The sequence below is a fragment of the Alligator mississippiensis genome, chromosome 11 (genome assembly GCF_030867095.1).
Source record: "Alligator mississippiensis isolate rAllMis1 chromosome 11, rAllMis1, whole genome shotgun sequence".
NCBI lineage: Eukaryota > Metazoa > Chordata > Crocodylia > Alligatoridae > Alligator > Alligator mississippiensis.
In genome coordinates, this window is record NC_081834.1 from 50612603 (window position 1) to 50637658 (window position 25056).

The window sequence follows — 25056 nt, forward strand, 5'->3', positions numbered from 1 at the left end:
TAGGGAGAGCCATTGCTACAAAAAACGCTATGGCAAACCTCAGAGATGAAGCTACTTGTCCCTTCTGCCTGGCATGTTTCAAAGCCCTGCTGTGTATATGCTGTGGACACAATTTCTGCAGAGCCTGTGTCACCCAGGACTGGAAGGATTCATGTATCCTGGGCAGTTCTCCAAGAGGTACCCCCTCCCCAATTGAAGGGATCAAAGCAGGTGTACAAGTACTGTGGGGGGTGTAGGGACTCTCCTCCCCCTATAGAGCAGAGCCAGACCAACAATGGGGACTTAACCATATACCTTTTAATGAGGGAACAATACTGGGAACATAACCAGTATAAAGCAGGGGGTACAGGGGACATTACAATGCCCCAAAGGGGCAGGATTCAACAAAGGTTAGACACTCACAATCATAGACATTTATCCAGTTAACAAAAGACAGGGTTAACCAAAGTGTAAAACACAAACAGCAGAACAAACAATACTGGTTGGTATTACTGAAGATACAAAAGGCACAAAATACAAAATGTCAAATGACAAGGACTATAGGGCCTTCTGGGACAACTGCTCCTGCCCCACTGGTTCAGCTCTTTGACACTCCTTCCTTATGGTCCCTTGCTGGTTTCTCCCCTGAGTCAGCCGTGCTGCCCCTTTTATCCCCCTCCCGGTGACCCACAGGGCCAATCAGGGAACACGGAGGGTGAGTCTCTGGGGCCTGATTGGTGAGGAAAGGGAATCCCAAGTCCTCCAATCATCTTTTGCCCTTCCAAAACCTCTGGGCTAAGTCACTACCAGCCAGCCGGTCACATTCAGATACAAGCTTCTCCTGCCCCCACTGTGGAACAACTGCCCAGCTGAGGAGTTTCAAGCAGAACCAGAGGATGGCAACAATGGCAGAAATAGCCAGCTTCCAGTCAGCCAAAGTACCGGGGCTAGGCAGCATGTGTGAGAAACACCTTCAGCCCCTGGGATCCTTCTGCAAAGGGGATAAAAATCTAATTTGCTAGACTTGCACAGTGTCCCTGCCTCACCAAGCACATACTGTGGTCTCCATGGAGGAGGCTGCCTTGGATTACAAGGTAAGAAACCCCAGTTTAGCTTTGGGCAAATCCCAGGGTTTGCTTCACTCAGCTCTGGAAAAAACTGTACACACAAAAGGTGCAATAGAAAGGATAGTTGTGTTGTAAATGCAGGGTTAAGATAGGCAAAACCTGCAGGATCTAGAGTGATATGCTGGTAGAAAACATCTTTCCTAAAATAGAGCTCTTTCCAATTCTCACTTTTTTTTTTTTCACTGCAAAAGAAGTGCTCCAGAGCGTGCCGGGTGGTGTGTTGCTTTCATAACCAGGAAGAGGAGCTTGCTAAGACTTGAAATGGGTTGGTGCCTGTCTCCACAGCAAAATGCAGGTGTGATATACAGCACAGGTAGGTATGTGCATGTTAAGTGTACTATAGGCAGTGCATGTAAAAATAAGTAGTGTAAATACAGAATGGTGTTGGAACTTTAATTGACATTGGTAATTCTACTAAAATTGTTTTATTGAATTGAAACGCAAGTAGCAGCTCTATGGTTCCTTTAGGCATGTGTTTGAAATACTTTAACAAATGTCCACTGTAAATTTGATGTCAGCCTCACAGAATTTATTATCAACTGCTCCAACAGTAATTACAGCTGTGAGCATTTGCTCATGACACTTACAACTGGGCTAGCCATGGAGGAATTCTAGGTGTCCCAGACCGACTGGCTCCAGCAGCTGACACAAGCAAAAAAACCCCTCCTGTTCCTTGCTCTGTTTGAATTCTTCCTTTTCGCCCCTCCTTCCTTATGCTACAAACCGATGTTTCATTTATCCTGGGATCAACCATGTTATTGTGTGACAAAGTGTGATTGTGCAACAAAATGTAATTGCAAATGTCCATGCTCATTGTCCCAGAAAAAAATTGTCAAAATAATGTACAAATGTAAAAAAAAAAAGTAAGCAGCAAGCAGGGCTCATGGTAGAAGTGTTATCTTTTATTAGACCAGTGTTTCCCAACCTTTTCCAGCCCAAGGCACACTTACATTAATAAAAAATTTCTGGGGCACACCTGCTAAGGTATTACCCCTCCTCGGTTGTAGCTCATTGCCATGGGAAAATCCCGGGGCACACTTGTTCATTTCTGATGGCACAGCACACTGGTTGGGAAACACTGTATTAGACCAAGAAGATTTTTGCAAAAAAAATTCTTTAATTGCAATCTTCCATGCACAAACACCCTTCATCAAGCATTGGAGGAAAGATCTTAATAACTGAAGTAATTGCCCACCCCTGTTTTAGAGTGCCTGCCCTGTACCAGCTGGTTAGATCCAGGCTGAAGCTCAGGATATAGACGGATATAACAACTGCCTGGGTATCAAATGGTAGAGTATTAGTTGTTAAACCCAAAAGCTCCAGCTACTGCAGCCCCCTTCACACTTTGGGCTGTTGCCATCCTCATCACTGCCACAGCAACTGCACCGGCTGCTCACACCCTGGCAACTCCTAATGCCGACAGTTCTGCGTAGGCTTGCTGGGCAGCACTATGCTGGCTCTCCCCTATGGCAGTGCCTGGGCTGGTGCTCTGCTTGCCTACCCTTAGGGTGGAAACAGATATCATGTGACATCATATTTGTGCTGCTTAAAAAATACTTAAGGAAAAAAAGTGCTAGGCAAATGGTCCTTATCTTTTCCTGCCAAATGACAGGAAAAATAGGTGGTGCAGCAAAAGGTAGTAACGGGCTCTACTGCTTTATCGAGGCAGACGTCTGTTATCATGTGGCCCTTTCCCTGCTGTGGGAGGGGGTCTGGGGGAGCTCAGAATTGGAGGGGCAGGGATTCTTACCTTCCAGTCCTCTAGGCCCCTGATGGCCTGAAAGTGTGACTGCTCCAAACTCGAGCTAGTGTTAACACCCAGTAACATGTTACACCTTGCACCAAGCTGCACACAAGGCCCTTCATTATGCTACTGCAACAGGCTTCTGCCTAGGGAGCTGTTACAGCATGACAGCTACCACACTTTCCTTGGCACTGGCCTCCCTATTCCCCTCCGAAGCTGCTCCACGTGAGTGTTTGTCTGTGTCTTTTTCTTTCCAACGTAAAGTTTGCAAAGGTTGGGCTCAGTTGTTTCCCTACAGGAGCAGTTACATCCTCCCAGGAAAAGTCTCTTAGCCACATCCTGTCCTGCTTGAAAGTGGTTAAGAGCTATGCCCGCCCTTTGCTTCATTGATATGCCTACTTCATTTTTCCCAAAACACAAAACCCTCTACCTTCCTTGGCTACACATTTTTAAAATTCACACGTGGGTTCTCATGTATTAATGGGACCAAATGACTTTCAGACTAATCTTCTTGGCATTGTTGATCACATTTCCTTCTACATTAGGATTCCAGCTCATCTCTTTTGTCTAATTCTCAGCATCTCACAACGTTTAGTACTCTGACCCTCTTCCTTCCTCTTTGCTTAAACCAGGGCTTTCTGGAAATGTGGTCCAAGGCCTATATAATGGGGTGGACAAAATACAGTTTGCATCTGGCCCATGGAGGAGCTTTGTCTTGCCCGCAGTGGGTCCCTTGATCCCTCCTAGCTCAGGCACCACCCGCCTGCAGCACGTCCTGCTAGCTCCTGAGCACTCAGTGGGCTGGGGCGGCTCTGCAGCTGGATTGTCTTTGCAGTCAGCCCAGGTGGTGGTGGCTCCTTCTGACTGCCACCACCACTGGCCCCAGCCCTGTGATACCCATGGGGACCCATGTGCAGACCCCCAACCCAGCGTGCCCCGTGTCTCTCTGGACTTGCCCGGCCAGGCTCAGCAGCAGAAGCAGTGATGGCAGCTGGGCAGAGACTGTTCCTCAGTGCAGCAGAAAAGCAGCTCCCATGCTGGGCTGCCCTGCATTTGCTCTGCACTGCCACCACTGCCCCACTGGGCAGCCCAGAGGAAGTGGTGTCTCTGGCAAAGGTGCAGGGCAACCCAGCGTGTGCTCTGGGCAGCTGCAGCAGGAAGGGCTTGGCAGCAGCGAGAGGGACAGGACACTTTTTTCCCCACGCCAAGGAACACTTTCTGCCCAGCCACCATTATCACTGTTGCTGCTACTGAGTCTGGGCGAGCAAGTCTGGAGCATGAGTGCGGTGCGTTGAATCGGGGCTGTGTGCACAGGTCTCCACCAGTACTGTGGGGCTGGGGCCAGTGGTTGTGGCAGGTGGAAGGAGCCACCACCACCTGGGCTGTCTACAAAGGCGGTCTGACTGCAGAGTCACCATCCCTGCTGCATGCCCAGGGGGCAGCAGGATACACCATGGACAGGCAGTGCAGAGCCCCGGGGCTGGAGAGCCCGGGGCGGCTGGAGTCGGGGCTGCGTGCAGAGGCTCTAGCTGGTCTGCTCCCACTGGGATGAGTCCAGAGTGGGCATGAGGTAGGGCGGGCTGTGCACTGCTGGCAGTGGTGGGGAGGTGCTGCAGGGTGTGCAGGCTTTGGGCTGTTGCAGGGCAGAAGCAGGTGCTGATCAGCTTGGGGGTGTTGTGCAGTGGTGGCACATACCACCATACCTACAAACCCTCCTCCAAAAACCTCACAACCACACCCTCCCTCACACACAGTCACACATCCCACAAACACTACACCCACCCACCCCCTCCCCCACACCCCACCAACAAACCCCACCCCCATACCTCTCTCCACATGCATCCCTCCACACATACACCTGTGTGCCTCTGGGGGGAGCCCCCTCAATTCTACATGCACATACCCCACTGCACACATGTACCCACACCCCCGACACATATAGAAGGAAATTTCTTACCCTACTCTTGATTCCCGTCTTTAAGGTGATAGGTTGCCAGTTCCATTTTTTTCAAACATCTGTGTGGCTGTTGATTAAAAGAAATATTCTTTCTTTTATTACTTGGAGATGGCTAGTCTCAAATGACAAGAAAGGATGTGTCATTGAGGAGAGTGATAAGTCTGACACATTAATTAGTATTGAAATATGAGAAGCTTTGTATGTCAGTTAACCACAGTTACTGAAGTGGCTATGGACGTATTTTCAACACTGCTGTCAATAGCTTAGCTTATATGTTTTGTGCATTATCTTTTGAATCCTTTTTATTTTGGATTGTATTTCACTGTAGATTTCATTAGGTACCCATCACTGGGTTATCTTCTCTTTTACTGACTTGTTTATGTCTCAAAAACTGATTTTTATTGGTGTGGTATAACTCTGAAAATACACACAGTAAAACGAATTTGATATGCACCCAAAGCAAAAATTACTTTTTTTTTCCTTTTAGGTCCAAATTCAAAGTAATTTGGAGATTTTGAAGGAAGTCAGAAATGAGATTCTGGCTTTGGAAAAGAATGGGCAAAAGAAAACCCAGGAACTGCTGTTAAGTAGCATTGCTGCTCGCTGGGCACATCTACACAAGCAATTAATTTGAAACAATGAACTCCAGTGCAATTTGCACTGCAGTTCATTGTTCCTGCACACACTATTTGAACATGCATCTGGGACAGCAACATTTTGAGCCAGGTCAGAGCAGCCCCACCTGGCAGGGTGCCTGCGGGGTCATCCTGCCAACTCGGGGCTGCTCTGACTGGCCTCAGTGTGCTGCAGAGAGGTTGGATGGGGCACTAAGATACTCCAGTGCAGGGCTAATTGCTGGGCAGACCCTACACTGAAGCACTCTTGTGCCCCAGCCAGCCCTGTCAGCGTCTACATGTGCATTACTATGCACGAAAAAATGTTGCTGCAGGATAGTACTTGTATTTACAAGTCCTGTTTATTAGTTTCCTGAAGCCTAATAGGGCTGCATCTGTAGACCTGGAGACATTTACTGCTGAGCTGGCTAGAAAACTCCACGCTAAACATCTTGTGTAGACGTACCCACTAAGTAGAGCTAGCCAAGACAATTGCCAACATTGTGATTATTGTCATATTACATCATCTTCTCCTCTATATTTTTACTTATTTATTTCTATTTATTGCTTGTTGTAAACTCCTTTCTAGTTTAATGAGACTGAGGTTCAGATCCAGATGGGATCAAATAGTATCCAGCTGGGACTTGGATGAAGTGTAAGTGCTTATGCTCCAAAAAATGATCCAGACTGGTCCTGCTTGAGCAGCCATGTAACTCATGAGACACCTGAATTCATTCCAATATTGCCAACTCCACTGTGCCAAAAATCATGAGATGGACTCTTAGAAAATTAAGAGATTGGCATGTAAATCACGAGATGCTATTTTTGAAGTATGTGTATGGGGTAGGGGGTTATTTGTGAAGGTGTAGGGGAGCTGTAGGTCTGTGTGGGGAGTTTGGAGCCCGGGGGGGCATGTAACAAGTGGCCGTCCTGGGACCAGTCTCAATGTAGGCCTGCCCACTTGCTTCCTGGCAAACCACCCACCTGTCTTACCTGCCATGCCTTGATGTTCCTAATTAATATTAATCAGGTGGGAGGCTGCCCTTTACCTACTGTCATCCCCAGTAGCTCCTCCCTTACCTCTGAGTGGTGCTGATGCTCCGGATCTTGGCAGCAGACTCCTGCCTCTACTGTTCAGAGCCCAGCCCTTACATACCACAGCTGGTCCCTGTTCCCCCATCAGGCCACTTTGTCTGATTGGGATTACAGCCAGCTGCAGGCTGCCTGCTTGCTGCTCAGGTCCCTGATAGTAACAGAGCACCCTGTGCTCTGGTACAGGGGGTCCCCATACACCCCAGCAGGATGCGGGGTACTGTGGGTCAGGAGTGAAGGGAAGAAGCAGGGCTGGGGAGGCTATGGCTTGGGAGCGAGGAGCAGACAGACAGGCACATACACAGAGACAGACAGGCAGACAGCACCTAGCTTGTAAGTGGAGGGGAAGAGGCATGGAGAGGGGAGATTGAGGCCCCCTCAGCGAGGGAGGGAGTGGGGCAGGAGCAAGGGTTAGGGTTAATGGGGCCCCAGGGCTGGGATGGGTTGTCCAGAGATGTGGAGGGAGGGCACAGCTCCTTGCAGCAGTGTGCACCCTTGGGGAGGCACTAGGGGCATGTGCCCCCCACGGGGGCGAGGCAGGCTACCCGCTGCAGGCTGGAGCTCTGCACCCTGCTGTCTTTGCCTCAGGAGCTCAGCCATGTGATGCCAGTGTGCTTCCTGCTGCTGGGTGGGTAGGGGACATGCTGTACGACCAGTGCGTCCCACATCCCCTGTCTACTTGGCGTGTGGCATTGGTGTCCTATGGCTGACCTCCTGGGGCAAAGTTGGGGCACAGAGCCCTAGCCTGCAGAGGGCAACCCATCCCTGGTTCATGCCTCCCCCCCTGTGCCTCCCCCAGGGGTGTGCACTGCTGTGGGAAGCCACACCCCTGCCCTGCACCTCTGGACAACCCACCCTGGCCTCAGGGCCCCACTCACTCCAGCCCCTGCCCCATTCCCCGTCTCACCACGGGGGCCTCAATCTCACCCCCTCCATTCCCTTTCCTCCCACTCCTTCCCCTCCACTTACCAGCTGGGAAAATCCAGAGGTCTGAGGATTCACTTGGGAGATCATGAGTCAGAATTATTTTAACTTTGAAATCCTGAGTCTCATGATGGTTTTATGACAGTTGACATTACTGTCATTCACTTCCCATTTTGGGCTGCAAAAGTCCCCAAGAGTAATGTTTTTTAATCTTTCCTGGTCATCTAAGTGGCCATCTTTGGGTCATCTACAGGGTATTCAGAGCAATTCTATTCTTAGATGTGTAGCCCTGTGCATATGGATAACATAGTTGCACAGATTGGTGACAGAATGGGAGACAGATCGCCTTTTCTCTCAAAGAGCTAAATGACTAGGGCAAGCTAGAGAAAGTGAGTTCTTATTCCCCTCTCACACAAAGAAGAGTTATACCTGGGACCTCTCACTTCTCAACCCAGCATGCCAACTACCACACCACAGCTCAGTCATTACCCAAGTTCTTCTCTGGGGCTCACAAAATATAAAAATACTAGTACTTTGATCAGTTAGTACTGAGGGGAAGCTACAGAGAAATGCCTCTGTGTCAACTGCTGAATTTTTACTTCTTATGGCACACAGGGTATGTCTACATGTTCATTAATGCACCTTTGCTACTGCACATTAAGTTAGCTAGTCTGAGGTACTAGATAAAAGCTAATGCTCACTAGCAAAGGCAAACTTTTTTTGCAACACTTAATGCATTAGCTCATTAGCACTGCTTTTGCTGTGACGCTGCACATTAAGGTATCTCATGTAGACACACCCACGAAGAGTTGTATGAAGTGCCATGTGACTCCTGATCCTGACCTCACTTTTCTATTTTTTGTTCTTTATTACAGAAACAGACAGAAAATCAGAGGCAGAAGATTGTATCTGCGTTTCTTCAAGAACGCCAAGTAGTACGTGAAAAGGAAAGACTCCTGCTCTCCCAGCTAAAAAAGATAGACAATGACATTTTAAATAGACATAAGAAATATACTGCTAAACTCTCTGAGGACATGTCCCATATCAATAAGCTGATCTGTGAGATGGAGGAGAAATGTGAGCAGCCACCAAGTGAATTCCTGCAGGTAACATTGTGTTGAAGTAAACATTGCAACGTGTGAAAAATTGACAACCAAGAGTCAGCAAACACGGTTAAGTAAAAAAAGATTGTTTACCAATGGGCACATCTACATGAGACGCTACTGTGCAGTAGTTACTGCACATTTATTTAGTACTTGTATAATCAAGTACTAAATAAATACACAATAACTGCATTTAGTACACAGTAGTGCCAGCAAATGCCTTTTTAGTGACACTACTGCACAGTACCCTAATAACACTGTGCATTAGTGTGTTAGCATTGTTGGTGCTGTGATGTGCTACTGTGCATTATTATTCAGCTGCTGCAAAGTTAGCACCTCATGTGGACATGCCCACTGTCATGTATAGTACAGTAAAAGGCTGTGTTAACTGGCTCTTTACAAGCTGGCACGCTCTATTAACCGGCATGCCGGCTTGTAAGGTAAAAGCCAAATCAGAAGTGTCCACCATGGCACTTCCAGTTTTGCCAAGCCCCCATGGCTCGAGGCATAGCGACCTGTGCAGGGCCTGCCTCCCTGTCCCTCGGAGCCCACAGAGCCCGCGGGAGGGGCAGCAATGCGGCGGGACAGGCGGCGATGCCCGGATGCGGCAGGAGAGGCGGCAGCCCCAGGCAATGACACCTGTTCAGGCCTCTCATTTAACTAGCATATTTTGTTATCCGGCACCCCCCATTCTCCATGGATGCTGGATAACAAAGCTTTTGCTGTAGTTTGATTTCTGAATGGAGAATTGCAGATTCAAAGATGTCCCACATAAAAGTCCATGGTGTATAACCTCCAGTTGCATCAGCATTGTCAGTCTTTTTAACTGCAAAGAATTTTTATTTTGTGGATTTTGTAGTTTCTGCAACTGTTCTTGCCTGGAATCTAATGTTCTTGTGTTACTACATTACCTGTCCCATCCTCCATTACTCACTGGAGTGGAGGACGGGATGTGCTAAAAGCAGGTACCTCCTGTTACTGATTCCTGGGTTATTGTCAGTCTAGTTACCCCCCTCAGTAAAATCCTAGATAAGAAGAATACCTTGGACTCTGCTGTGTAATCTATTGTCTCTGCACAGCTCATGTGCATGGGAAATGTGCACATAGAGCTGGTAGAGGCCCCCAAAATTTAAACTGCTTTAGGGGACAGAATTTAGAGAAAGGACAAATTAGGTCAGTTTGTGAGAGTGAACTAATGGAACAGACATAAAAGCATGAAATGAAGCTGCTGTTTGCATGTAAAGTTTCTTACTGAAGAGGATTAGTTCTGGTACTCAGGTGGGGATAACAAAGCAAGTGCTCCCACTCACACAGCAAGTAGGACTGACCTCCTGCTTATTTCTCTCTCTCCCTCTGCAGGACATCGAAAGCACATTGAACAAATGTGTGGCTTCTTACTCCTAATCATCCTCCACAGTCCTGGAAGGGATTTGGGAAATTGGGACCGAATTAACAAAGGTAACGTTACTCTTCTTTGATCTGAGTAGGCTGCCAAAATTCAGGGTCTTGCAGGTTGTCCCAGATACGAAAAGAAACTGTGGATGGAGCTGGGTATTGCTTTGATACAATCCCGTTTATTCACAAAGTACGTAGATAGTGCTGCTTCCCTGAACCAGAGCAAAAACAACACTACAGGAAATTGTTTCCTTACTCATATCCCCAACTCTCTTTCATTTCAAGTCAGTATCTGGGGAAAAAGCCCTCAGGCATGCATAAACACACACACAAGCACACTCCCTCAGATTCCCCCAACTCCATCCCAGTTCCAGCATAACCAAATATATGCCTTTGTTTTCAATAGTGATATGTCTATCTCTTTGACTGGAGCCCCTTATCCTTTCCTTTACCTATTCATAAGGAACAGTGTGCACCTGTACACACCACAGGTTTTAATCATTAAATAGGTTTATAAAATTTAAACTTGTGTGTTTTGGAGCATTGTATCTGTGTTTGCATGCGCTAGGCTTTTGAAAGAATTAAGCTTTGCAGCATCATGTCCGTGTTTGCACACACTAGCTTTTCGAATAAATTAAGCCCGGTCTCCTACTGGCACTGTAGGAGAATGGGACAGTCCAGCGCTGCCCCCTCCCATGCCAGGGCCCCTCACCCCATACTTTGTGCCTGTTTCTGTGCCACAGGAAGCCAGCAAACTGCACAAACATAAAAAAAAGCAGAAGCAATTCGAAAGTGAAAGCAATTTTGAAGAGGTGAACTACAAAACACTTACAGACATCTGGTGGACAAAGAGGCTTATTACACATCTTTGAGTGTCTGTGTTTGCACCCAGTGAATCCATGGGCGTGATGCTTTAATACCTGGTGAGCCAAACTACACTGTGTCCGAGGAGTTTTGCTTTAATGCACATGAAAGACTGAAAGCCTGCTTGTGCAAACAGAAACACAGTTGCAGCACGTGAAAGGGCAAAAAACATGGTGTGTACATAGGGCCAGTAATGACCTCTAGCAGCCATCTCAAAAGTAGGATGCTGTTTATTAGGGTTACCATACACCTGGGTTTTCCTGGACCTGCCCTCTTTTTAGATCCTCTGATCTCCCTCTGGGTGGCTTTTTTAAATAGGATCAAATGTCCCAGATTTTGCCTTGCTCAGCCTCAAAGTTTTACCTAGCACTTCCTGGCTTGCCCCTGCTTGGGGCTGGGAGCAGGGCACTTGGAGGCAGGGCACACGCACATGTGGCTGGCATGTAGTAGGGGGTGGGAGCAGCCTGGCAGCTGGATACAAGTAAGTCTGTGGGGGTGGGTGGCCAGCGCTTGGGGACTCTTGGTGGGGAGGGGCTATGCATTTGTCTGTCTGTATGCATGTGTGTGTCTGTGTGTGAGGTGGGAGGGCAGGTCTGGGGCTGAGCTGCCAGCAGGCCAAACACTCCCGAGCTGTGGGGGGCACTGGGCCTTCCCTCCATGGTGGTGGCACTCCCTGGGGATACCTGGGTGGGCTGCTAGTGGGCCAGGTGCTGCCCCAGCTCAGAGGCAGCACCCGGCCCAATCCAATTATTCCCTGAGCCCGCCCGGGAGCAGCACCCAGCAGACTTCCAGCAGGTGGGCTTGGCGAGTCTGCTCTTTTCTCCTGTAGCTGGGGGACAAGCTGCCAGCTGCAATGCATCACTGAAAACTAAACTACATCTGGATGTACTTTAGTTTGCAATGCTGCAAACTCATGTGAACCTCCCCCCCAGATTGACCTATGTGTAATGTGTGACACCATTAAGCCACACAAACAAAATTTTTGTCATGTGTACGGAGTAACAACCGTCATGTGTACAAGTGCCCTAAAATTTACAAATCAGTGGGATTTTCCAGGTTGCTCACTTCAGACACTTGCATGTGGGGCTCAACCAGTGACGGTGAAGTAAACCCTTTCCAGAGGACAAAATGTTGCATGTGGAGGACAGTTTCATGCACACTCTCTCTCTCATTCTCTCTCTCTCTCTCTCTCTCTCTCTCTCTTTTCCAGGACATTGGTACCACCTGGAAAGAATACTTGGCTCCTCCTGCCTCTTCCTCAGCCTCCAAAATTTTGGAAGGGGTTTGGGCAGTAGGGAGCAGCTTTGTGCAGGTACCTATGCATTTAAATATACAGGTGGGGACATTTAAGGCTGCTATGAATCTATAAAGAGACACCCCCCCCCCCCCCGGTTGCTATGGTATATGCCCAGTCATTCGTTATGCGTGAAGGTAGGACTATGGATCAAGGAATAGAATCCCTCCTGGAATGCCTGAAATGCCATGTAAATGGCCAAAAAATGACCACTTACATGGCCAAGAAAGAACAAAATGTCTGACCCATGGAACATAATTACTGATGGCAAACAGAATGACTTCCAGAGGTCAACGACTTCCCACCATTTCTCATGTTACACTAAGCTCCTTTCTTTTTCTTCCTCTTTGCTAGAACGGCAGGAGCACCTGGAGTGGGTAAGTGACCTTTTTTTGTTCTTTCCCAGGAGAATACTTCAAAATTCCAGGATCTAAAATGAAAAGGTGTTTATATTTTCTAAGTACTATATTTCCTCGTGTACCACACACTGCTTTTCTCAAAAAATCAGCCCTCCAATATTGGGATGCATGTCTTAAGCAGGAAAGCTCATTTCCATGCTGGAAAGAAAGCTGAGGGTTCTGTAACGGTTGCTGTAAGCTCTGCTTCCCTCTTGGCTATGAGGGAGGGCATGAGTGCACTCTGCAGCAGTAGAGCTGCTGTTTTAATTGTTCCACAGTCACTGCCAAATTGGCATCAGTTCTTGACTTAGCAGCCAGGCTGAAGATTGTATATTGCTCTTACAGTCACCAGTCAGATATGTCTCTGGAAAAAAAATCTTTTGCTTTTTTCTATCTTCCCACAGCAAGGTGTGTGTCCTATTTGGGTATGCGCAGTGTGCGAGAGAAAACAGCAAGTTCCAGAAAGTTGCTTTAAAACTTTTTTTTTTTTAAATAGAAATATTTTCTTTTCTCACCCTCCTCCCCCCCACTTTATTACCAATGAACGTAGTAAATTGAATAAAGTGTATTTTTCTTATTTTGGTAAAGAAATAAAGAAATGGTATCCACCATTTTACACGTTTCCCATTCACCTCAGACATGATGAGGTCAGTGGTCACAGAGAAGCATACACTTGGAACAGTTTCAGAAAGAGAAGGGGATTTCCATGCTGGAAATCTAGGCTGCTCAAAAGCACACAACAGCTGTTACACTGTGCCAGTTGTGTCTGCATGAGCAAGTAGCGGTACAACTGAGCTAAATCACCCACTCGCGATGGGTAGAGGGTGCAAGCAGGTGCATGTGCACCCCCTGAGCGTGGCGGTGCACCCCTGCCCAGCGAGAGGCGCTGCTGGTGGCATCTGCGGGTGGTCGCTGACCACCCATCATCGCTCACCACTGCCCCCCTGACAGCACTGCTGCCACCACCTGCGGGACCTCATCATGAAATCACCCCAACTTGAAGTCTAAATGAAGCAGGGTTAAAGTTGGAGCAGTTTTGCTCTTTCTTTGTAATGCTAGGGGATCTTGCCTATATAACTGTTACAGCATAACAGTTATTATTGTGAGTGGAACAGCTTCTCCTCCTCCTCCCCTTTTGAAACTGCTCCTTTGTCTGTACCCAGGATTTGCTCTGTTCAGATCCAGTGTCATGTTCAGTGGGAAGGGAGTGGCAACCCGAGGTGTTAGGGGCACAGCCCAGTCTCTAGGAAAGGTTTGATAGCAGCAGTGACAAACTCCTTCAGCCACAGAGCAGCTCAGGGAGCCTCCTTCCTCCAGCTCTGTGTTTTCAAGGTAGTGAGAGGGAAAGTCCCTTTTCTGGAAACAGAGATGGGTCAGTGGCAGACAGAATAGATGAGCTAGGCCAGGGTGGAGTGCACAAACACACAATGGGAGAGATTTTATTTCCCTTTGGTTATCTAAATCAGCATTTCTCAGTCCGTGGGTGGCAACTCAAAAGTGGGTCGCAAGAAAATATGAAATGGTTATGAACAAACTTTAAAAATGGACTCTCCTTTACAGGAGAAAAGTATGGGAAACTGGCATTTCTCTGGCAGGCTGGTGAGTTCCAGCCTGTGAAGGGCTGCTTGGGTTCCCCCTGCCCCACACACCCAACCCCTGGTGGGCCTGGTGGGTCAAGAGTCAGGGGCACTGGGTCAGGACTGGCCAAATGGGTCCTGGTGTTGGTGATGCATAGGGGGTACACAGGGGTGCACATGCACCTCCTCAGATCAGCTGTGCACCCCCTGAAAGAGCCAGCTGCGAAACTAGAAGTGCCACCGGCTCAGTGATGGGCCACTAGGGGACCCCCCGGTCAGCTATTGGCCACTGGGGGACCCCAAGTCCCCCCCCCCCCCACATTTGCGATTTGGTGCCCCTGCAGACTCGGGAGGCACCAATCGTTCATGGGTCCTGGTACAAAAAGGATGAGAACCACTGATCTAAATGGCATCTTTTTAGGTGTGTAAGTGGTGGTTTTGGCCCTTTTGTGTAGGTAGGGATTCTGTTTCCTGTGTAGTCCTGCATGTGTAGATACTTTGCCTGTGCTGCAGCACAGCTGGGTGGCAGGGAGAAATGGGTGGTGGTAGCAGCTGCAGCTGACCTGCCTTGGACCAGACCTGGGCTATTTCAGCACACTGCCAGAAAACATTGCTCTTTCTCTGAACAGAAAACATTGCTTTGAACAGAAAACATTGCTGAATACTCTTGCGGGCAACTACATTGTATGCTCCTATTCCTCAGCTGATAAAACTTCACATTAATATAAGCCAGGCCGTTGTAATCTCTATTATGACAGGCACTCCATTCCCCTGATCCTAGTAGTTTGCTGAACCTATTCAAGTTCAAACAAATCTTTCTTGGGCTTGGCCATGGATGACCTAAATTGTACACAGTTTTATACATAGCTCCAGATAAAGCTTTACCAATTTCTTGGCATTAGTACTTCCCAAATACTGGAAATAACTCACCTCATATATCATATAGGTACTTTTTAAACCTTTTCCGCACAGCCAGGGAAAACAAACAAATCACAGAATCATAGAAAATTAGGGTTGGAAAGGACCTCGGGAGGTCATCTAGTCCAACCCCCTGCTCAAAGCAGGACCAACCCCAACTAGATTATTCTAGCCAGGGCTTTGTCAATCCAGGCCTTAAAAACCAAACAAAACTAAATCCAAACCAAAGGTTACCACAAAAGGCAGCTGCTCATTAGGAAAAGTCAGAAACCATAATTATATTTGGCTATGGGACAGGGAACTCCCTGCCCTCAATGTTTATCATATTTACCAACAAGAACAGACTTACTGTGCCCCCTGAAGTGTTGGCATATTTTAAATGAAGAATCAAGCAAAGGTAAATTATGTGGGTCTTTTTCCTTAGAGATAAAAAAGGACTTTTGAGAATCCAGAGACTCTGTCTCCTGAATTGAAACGGGGCAACTGGGATTTCTCTGAACAGAGCAAAATTCTACATAACATTTGAAGAACGTCAGAGGTAAAAAACCAACGGTTTCACTTTTTAGGGAATCATAAGCAAAGCTGAAGATAGAGGCAGATGAATCCTCATATGTGACTTCACCAAGAGGTCTACCCCAACTTGGTATTTAAGTTACTGTTGGTTATGATCTGGTATTTTTTCCTCCACGAATTACAGCAGAATATGGAGAATTAAATCATAGGAATACTGGGCGACTACACATCTACACAGGTGCTTTACTGTGCAGCAGACTAATTTATAGCATCACCATCTACACATGCGCCATTATTAGTCCAGTGTAAACTAATTTACTTCACTGTAGGATAGTCCTGTCAGACACAGGTACTATCCAATGGCGGAGTAAATTCATGTGATTAAACACATGTATAGACTCTGTGCTCAGGTTAGTTTACTCCAGCTCAAATTGTACCAAAGTATATTTAGTTGTATTCATTGCGTGTGCATTCACATCCCCTGAGTAGTAAAGACATCACTGGCTTCATCCAGCCCATTATTTCATCCAGAGACTTTAATACCAGTTCAGGGGGACCTTGTTTTTTTGTAACTGGGACTAGAAAATAGTTTCATAGTTAGTAGGGTCGGAAGGGACCTAAGCAGATCACCAAGTCCAACCCTCAGAAATAAACTTTCATTCTTAGGCAGCGGGCAAGAAAGAGGGGCTGAGTGAGTAATTATAGTATTAATATTATGGTGGTTACCAGACAGCCCAAGTGGAGGGCCCCACTGTGTACACCCAGAGTATGAATTCCTGTCCCAAAGAGTTTCCAGTCAGACAAAAGGAAGGAAAGGGAAACAAAAATACAAAGGGAATTGACTTGCTGAATGTCACGCATTAGAGCTGGAGATGGGATATAACTCTGTACGTCTGCTGGTATGATATATTATTGTCACTTATTTTGGAGATGGGACGGAGTTTCTCCCCAAAATACTGTAGTGTCTGCCCAGCAGTTAGATTGGCAAAAATAAAATTGTCATGGTACTTATAACATCCTAAGATCTCATTTCTCTTTCTCCTTATTCTTCCTTTAGAGTCTCTGGTGTCAGACTGGAACATGTACAAAGGTACATTTCTGGGATGAATGTGGATGGGCATAGCTACATGTGGCTGTTTTTCTGCATGGAATGTTTTGGTAGACACAAGAGACATAAGTCTGCTAAAACAAAAAATCAGTACTAACCTAATGTTTTAAACTAGTTATAATTAACAACAGCAGGAAGTCATTCACACCACTTAAAAATCCATCAGATACTTTTTGGTGAGCGCCCATTTTAAGAACTAGTAGTAGGAAAAGAAAAAAAAAAATCTGATTGAATTGATCTGGTCGAGATGTCAGCCACAAGACCACATTTCTCCATGCTGCAGTCAAATGGTATTAAATCTTGGAAGCAGAAATGCTAGGCTGGAACAGTGAACTGAGATGATCATCTCACACTCAGTGGGCATGTCTACATGAAATGCTACTGCGCAGTAGCACTGTTGGCCACTAACCATGACAGTAATGCTACTGCACAGTAATGCCTCTTGTTGACATGCCCACAGAGGGTGAGATATTCTCTTGGTGGGTGCATTTACCTTCTCTGAACCAACAGTATGGTAAGCCTTGTGAAACAAGTACTAAATGACTGCACTATAACAACTGCACAGTCCACTGCTTGTGTAGATGTGGCCAGTGGGTGCATCTACACATGCAATTAATTCAAAGCAATAAACTCCAGCACATATCGTGCTGATGTTTATTGCTCTTGGGTGCTACATTTGAATGTATGCCCAGGACCACAGCATGTTGAGCCAGGATGGAGCAGCCCCAGCTGGCAGGGAGCCCAGGAGGGTCAGCCTGCCAGCCTGTGGCTGCTCGAACCAAGCTCAGTGTGCTGCACTGGGGCTGGCTGGGTCATAAGGGTACTCTAGTGTGGGGCTGGCCAGCTGGCAGCCCCTGTACTGAAGCACCCTCGTGCACCAGCCATTCAGGTCAGCATTTACACATGTATTGCTGCACACTAAAAAACTCTGCTGCAGGACAGTACTTGTATTTACAAGTACTAACCTGCTGAAGAGTTTAATAGTTTCCTGCGGCCTAATAGGGATGCACATGTAGAGTCCGAGACATTTACTGGGGAGCTAATTAGGCTGCTCTACAGTAAACGTCTCATGTAGACGCAGCCAGTAAGGACTACAGAAGTGAATATTCTTTCTTCCCGCCCTCCTGTTTAGGGATGTTCTTCAGATGAGGTTTAAATGCTGCTCTGATGGGATAGGGTTCTGCATTTGTGGACCTTAACACTCTCTTGTGAATCCCTATGTAGGAAAACAAATGTCTGGAGAGTCCAAGTGGGTTTCTTGGGAGAGAGAAGTAAATTTTGATGCCAAAGACTCCAGTGACCTGATCCAATCTCCTTTACCTGGAAGCCTGTGAGGGAAAGTGCTTTACGGTCCACTGCAAATTAAGGCACCACTGAGGCACATCCGGGAAGAGTTCAGTGAGTAGGAGATGAAGTGAGTGATGCCTTAAGTAATTCATCTTGTGGCATGGCTAGGATGGTGCTGATCTATATCCCTGATGACCATAGGTCCAAGCCCATATTTTCTGGATGTATGAGGCTTATTTTTGGTGTATTTCGAGTCTATGAAACAAACCAACAAATTAGGATACTTATATATGTCAAGAATATCATTAGCTTTCCCCACAGCCCAGCTAGAGCCTAGCACCGAGGAGGAGGGGGGTCTCACATACAGGGATCTGCTGGGCCATGATGAGGACAGGCAGAGTGAGCTTCTATATTTTCTATAATACCTGTTGGAGAAGACCTTGTGTGCCCAGGAAGTCTCCCAACAGCTTCCCCATTTCATCATCTGTTGTGTGTGAACCTTGCTCCCTTTCAGAATTTCAAAAAGAGAAAGAAATGCACACATACTCTCACGGTCATCCAACAAGTAAAACTCATAGGCAAATCCACTGTGACTGAGGAGATAAGATTACCAAGGGCCTAGCATTGCTATGTGCTCTTCCAAAACCAAATACTTGCATTCCCAAAACTGAATGAGAAAGCAGAGAATCCAAAATCCTAAACTCTTTTCCAGAGGAATTTACATACCGATAGTTTATATTCTGGAGGAGGAACATCACTGCACCTTGTCTGGCAGGGTGAGGTAGTTGTAACAAGGGAAATAGTTTGAGTCGCAGTCTTGGCCCAAACAATCTTCCCAGCTACCAGTGACCTGTCTCTGTTAGGACAGTGACTCTCCTCCAACAGTTTTAGGGTATCTCAGAGCTGCTTCCCCTTCAAAGATGGATAACACCTGGAAGAAGAAAGACTCCTTGATTGGCTCTACTTTTAGGGCAAACTGTCAAATGTAAGCGAACTTTGCCCCAGGGCTAAACTCTGCTTCTGATGCTCCGATTCTCTCTCTCTAGAAAATGTGATTCTGGATCCAGGCACACGAAACCCCTGGCTTGTCATGTCTCATGATCAGAAAACTGTGAAGTGGCAGATTTCAGACTTCCATTTTAAAGAAGAGATGGCAAATTCCTATACTGTGGGCAGTGAAGGATTCACTTCAGGCAGACATTACTGGGAAGTGGAGGTGGAAGTGGGGCAGGGTGTATGTATTTATTTAGGAGTTGTTAGAGAGTCTGTGAAGAGAAGAAGAGAGTTCATGTGCAGCCCTGAGGAGGGAGCCTGGGGTGTGAATCCATTGTCTTCCTCTTGCCAAACTCTCACTTTTTCTGTAACTAACATGCTCTTGCCTTGGAGGTCCAAAAAAATTGGGGGTTTTCTGGATTGTGAAGAGAGACAGGTGGCATTCGGTAATGCTCATACAAAGGCTGAAATTTTTCCTTTTCCATGAGCCTTCTTTGGTGGGGAGAAAATCCTTCCTGCCTTCTTTCTTTTTGAACTAAACACAAAAGTCAGACTGTGTCCATAAGACATACAGACCTGGGGGAGGGAATGGAAAGAGATGGAGGAAACCTCTGTATATCTCTTGTCACCTATGAAATCAACTTCTGCAGTTTTCCATTCTAGTCTCTGTAACTTGGAGAACTCCCAAGTTTTTGTAGAAACATAAAAATCTGAAAGCATCCTGGGCAATGTGTGTCATAGTTCCCTCTCTGTACTTGATCCATGCAGGATACGAGTCTTCTATAGCTTTTACCTATAGAGTATAGCAGTTTAGTTAAGATTGAACAGACTAGTGCATTTAAGTCTGAAGGGTCTGGGTTCTAGCCTCAGTATACTAGCTAAGAGGATCGTCCTTTTATCACCATAATAGGAGAGCTCTCCTTGGCTGTATGTCCTATTCTGTGGGACTCTGACTGGTTCAGTAAGTGAGGGGAAGAAGACTGACTCATTTAGAGGCATTATCCAAAACCTTGTATTGTTGATTCCTTGCATTTATAGAATGCTTTCAGCATAAGATAAGGTGTGTGATTATGAACTATATTCCCGGAATGCCTTTTACTTAGACTACGTTGGTATTAAAATTATAATACACATTTGTGCTAGATGCAGAAACATGTGGGAAAGGCAAGACAAGATGGATCCTACTGATGTTCAGCAAGCATGTACTTTATACCAGGGCATAGTTCAGAGAAGATGTATTTGGACTTTGCTGAGTTTGAAATGAGATAAAACATAGTTTTTCAAGATTTTGAGGGATGCACCTGGCATATTTGATTGGTTTAGCTGTTATAAACAAGTTTGGATAAATGAAGGTGTATTAGCAGTTTTAATTAAACTTGTTCCACTCCAATAGCAGTATCTACTGCTGCAATGTACTTTTTAAAATTGCTAATGTTTAATTTTACATTTTGCTGATTGATCTTTTTTTATAGTTCTAATTCATAATATGGTTGATCTTCCTCACTTTGGCCTCTGAAGCCCTTCGAGTTTCTCTTTTATTCAAGATAAAAGAAGACAACAGAAATAGAAAGGTTCCAGGAATCCCAAAGGCTCAGACACACCATGTTAGTCTGATGTCAATCAGAAGGCAAGGTAGATATGTACTTTTATAGACTAAAGACAACATATACAGATAGAGACACAAGCTTATGTGAATGCCAAAGTCACTTCATCAGATACAGTGAATGATCAAACCATTAATAATTCATAATGAAGTGACCTTGGGTTCATAAAAGCTTGTTCTCTGTTACTTAGACTGTAAAGGTGCTCTTCCTTACTGCTGCATTTTGTATTCAGTATCTTAAAAGAGCAAACTGCATATATGGAGATTGTATTCTTGTATCCATTGTTCTAAATAAAGTCATTTAGACTGAAAATGCATGGCTGCTTTTTCTGTATGGACATATCCAAAACCAGTGAAGATGGGTTTATTCAAATACAAGAAAGCTCGAATAAACTCTTTGGGTTTTCATGTTGTGGATGTGCAGCACAGAACACTGGAACAGAGTTGCTCTCTTCCTTTACCAGTGAGGCACCTACAGGACTGGAAGCGACTGGCCCTCAGAGAATGAGAAGTGGTCATGGCATGCCTTCTAGGGGGTTGCTTGTTTGGGATTGCTGTGGCCTTGTCTGGTCTCTGATAACACCCCATGAAACCAGCCCAAGCTTGGCTTCTACAGTAAGGGGGGAGCCCAGGCTCCCACATTCTGGGACCCGGACATTTCGGTCTCTCATCTTCCACGATCCTCCATGGCCCTGATGCAAGCAGCTAGCATCCCGTTCCACTCCTCAGTGAGGGACTTCACCTCCTCTTAAGATGATTCAGTCATCACAGAAGACAGTCTCTTCAGTGAAGGCATTTATTGGTAAAGGCCAGCCAGCCAGAGGTTCTCTGCCCCCTCCAAAGAGGTTAAGCAGTCCTCTACCCCGAGTCCAGTACGCATAGTCGTGGGCACCTCAGAGATACTCCAGCTTTTTTTTTAAGAGTTCAGTTAATTGTTTTAGCCAATTAAACACCAGATCCAAAAGCCAATATATCTTGTCTGTACTGCCCTTTTCTTATCAGTTTAACTCAGCAGGCATCTTTGCAGATGTCCCCGTAACCCTTGTTCAGAAGAGCTCTGAAACCACTTTTGTGATCATGATATCTCCCCAAAATACTCCCATATTCCAATACTCCACTTGTTTTTCTCAGAGGACTTGTTTCTCTGTCATACTTATCACCTCTGGATGCCTCTTGGGTGTCCCGCAACTCCCTTCTGAATGGCTTTGTTGATATATGAACAAGGCTCGACTGATGCTATGGGTCTTGCCAGCCCTGGTTTACCTCTCCATTCTCTGTGCACAGGCTAAAGAAGTAAAATGAGTCACACAATATTATAACAACTTCAACAAAGTTAGCACAGAAATATCACAACAAAACCTCTCATCCATCTCAGAAGGTGAGAGGGAAAAACCCCTCAATGGTAATAACAGTCAAGTGGAAACAGACGCAGCAATTCTCTCTTCCCTCCCCTCCTCCCCAGTACAGCCAAAATCTAAACACAGAAGCCACCAGATAAACTTTAAGCCACTATCAATTTCAGTAACATTTGGATTATTATGCAGAAACAGATTAAATCAAGATAATTTGAATGGGGTATTGACTGAGCAGTTTAAGAGTTTTTTGGGTCCCCCCCGTCCCCCCCCCCAGGAAGAATGGTTTTCTCATCACAGCAAAATTTGCCATGGAAAATATTTATTTTGAAGTTTTTAGGGGGATTATTTGTCAAAACAAATGAAAATTGACACTGCTTCCTCCAACCCCTCCCCCCACCACCAACAAATAGTATTTCATAGATTCATAGATTCATAGACATTAGGGCTGGAAGGGACCTCAGAAGATCATTGAGTCCAGCCCCCTGCCCCGGGGGCAGGAAGTCACCAGGGATCATAGGATCCCAGCAAGATAAACATCCAAATGTTTCTTGAAGACATTCAAAGCGGGTGCTTGAACCACCTCCGGCGGCAATCTATTCCAAACCTTGGGGACTCAGACAGTAAAGAAGTTCTTCCTTATGTCCAGCCTGAAACGGTTTCAAAGCAATACAACATTTCTTGGTTTCCAATTTTTTCCTCAAATTTTTAGAAAAGTTCCATAAAAAAACCCATGGAGAATATAAAAAAGTTTATGAAAGCAGAAGTTCAAACAGTTCTGCATGTCTCCATATATACAAAACTGGATTTGAGGCTGCATGGATGAGCAACCTTCAGAGACTGTCTTAAAAGAATGCACATTCATGTTTTAATTTCCTTTAAAAAAAAGTGAGGGGTCTATTTTATGACTAAGAATGCAAGAAAGGGTAAAATAATATGCTGTTAGCTGTGGGAGAATATCAATAGTCACTTAACTTTCCTGATTGTAGAATCATGCATGTAATTAATAATTCCTTCTATTAGTGGACTGATTCTTAGTTGGTGGCCACCCTTGGCTTATTGGACCAGGGTCTGTCATGATCCTAAGGCCTCCTCTGTATGTGTAAGTGCCCCCATTCTAGGGATAAGGATTTTCTTATCTCTAGAGATGGATCCTACTTCCCCCAAGCTTCTCCCATTGAGATAACAGGGAATGTGCACTTCCACTATGTGACTCGGAGACAATTTGCTCTTAAATTGGGCAGCCTGCATAGTCTCCAGAGTCACTGTCTCTGTCAGAAAGGCACACCCCTCAGAAAGACATGCTCCCAGTCAGCTCTTACTGGAGTGCTGGAGCAGGCAAACATGCAGGTAGCCACTGTTACACAGCGCACAAGGTCACTGCATCACTGGCAGTCACAGAACACATGGGCATCTCCTTATTGCATTGAAAAAGACCTCTGAATTTTCACATGGAACCAGGCAGCTCCTGAATTGCTAGAAATCTCCATAAGCAGCTTAAAAACATAACTCGGCCTGAGATCCAACTTTGCAGGGAATTGCACAGAGGGCACAAAGGAAAGGCTCAGTGTCAACTCCAAGTCCATCAGTCCCCTATAGCATCCGAGTCCCCAGCCAGACAGCTCAGAGGGGTCAAGCTTTGGGAGACTTCTGTAGGTAGTGAGGGAGATGTGTGACAGGGTCTAGATCCAAAACATGGGTTTTCAAACTTCATAAAGTCACAGAACCCTTTCATATCAATTCTGCCACAGCACTTGTCCCCTGCTGTAAGCGAATGTGCCCAGGAGGCCTCCCCCAGCAGTGCACCACCTTGCTGCCCTATCTGTCATTACCCTAGTCTCTTTGCTGAACCCCTGATGACATATCATGGAAGCCCAGGGTCCCATGGGACATAGTTTGAAAAGCACCAATCTAGAAGGGCAGCCAGGCCTGCCTGCTGATGAAGTGAAGGTGGGGTGGAGGGTCATGCCCCTGGGTGGACCCCAAATGGAAGAATAAAAAAGGAGAAGCTGAAAGAGAGCAGCAAGGGTACAAAGAGCTACGGAAACTGGAAAACCTTGAGATTCTGAAGGGAGAAAGGTAATGACATGCTTGTTTGCTTCACCTTTGCTGAGGAAGGCTTTGAATAAAGGTTCTCTTAGGAACTTGGAAAGAAACATGTCTTAGGATTACAGGAGACCAGCTGGAAGGGGCAGCTCACAGGGTTACACCATGCCTACTTGAATCCAAGATGAGTTTTTTTCCCCCATTTAACATGGGGGAAACACCTTCATCTTGGGTTTGAGTACAAAGCGGGAGGTAGGTGGGAACAGGCAGCTGCTGCAACTCCAGCTCTGGCCTCAACTTTGGGGCAGATTTGGAACTGCAGGTGCTGCCTGACCCCATTGCCTCTGCCCCACTGACTGCCACCTCACCAGAGCCTCCGCCCTCTCCCTGCTGCCTTGCCCACATCTGTCCCCCCACTGTCTCCCACCACCCTCTGGCCTCTGCCACCCACTTGACCTTCCCCACTGCCGCTTACCCTTACCCCAGCTCTAGCAGACTCTGACCCTGCTCCAGCCTGGGGCATAGGGTGTGTGCTTGCTCTGGTCCCAGCCTGTCCCAGGAATAGCTGATGCAGCAGCAACTCCAGCTGGGCCTGGCATCCAGGCTGGAGCTGCTGCTATCACTGCCACTGCTACCATGTATGAGAACCTTTTTCACAGAAAAATCCCTCACTATCTGACCTTACAGTTTGTCTGCTGCAGGACATCCACCCAATAGCTTACAAGGTGAGCTTGGGAGCAGAAAGTCATTAGCTAATTAGCAGGGACTTAACACAATGACATAACAGCCCATTATATCTATCTGATACTCCTAATCCCTGCACTTCATGGATGTTTATATCCCTCATATTGTTCCTCCTTTATCAGGTTTTTACTACATCACTCCTGCCTTCTGGCTACTTGATCATGATCATTTCATTTATATCCTGTTTTTGTGTACATAAGGCAAGGATTTCTTAGGGTGATATTTTTTATTGGACCAACTATGTAGTGAGACAGGCTGATGACATCTGTGTTTGCAAGTACCATGCTTGTTGGGGAGCTGGCTGATGTTTTGGATTATGTTGAGGAAGTTTGTGGTGTGTTGTACAAAACTTGGTCTTTGAGCAAAAAGTAGTTTCAGGATAGTTTATATTCATCCAGATAGCTCTTCAGTGAGGGTACCACAG

The 25056-nt window shown here is 46.2% G+C and overlaps 1 long non-coding RNA gene across 3 annotated transcripts; it reads left to right on the forward strand.

Annotated features, from left to right (window-relative positions):
• Window positions 1–800: 800 nt before the first annotated feature.
• Window positions 801–20767, forward strand: LOC109285227 (uncharacterized). Of its 3 annotated transcripts, none has more exons than XR_009455680.1 (9): window positions 801–1073; window positions 1298–1419; window positions 8313–8543; window positions 9900–9998; window positions 12010–12111; window positions 12448–15524; window positions 16557–16589; window positions 17832–18021; window positions 18941–20767. It is a non-coding gene; the product is annotated as an uncharacterized LOC109285227 (long non-coding RNA). The 3 variants fall into 3 exon arrangements; XR_002092900.2 differs by having other exon boundaries at window positions 12448–12470; window positions 12896–16589; XR_009455679.1 differs by having other exon boundaries at window positions 12448–16589.
• Window positions 20768–25056: the final 4289 nt, after the last annotated feature.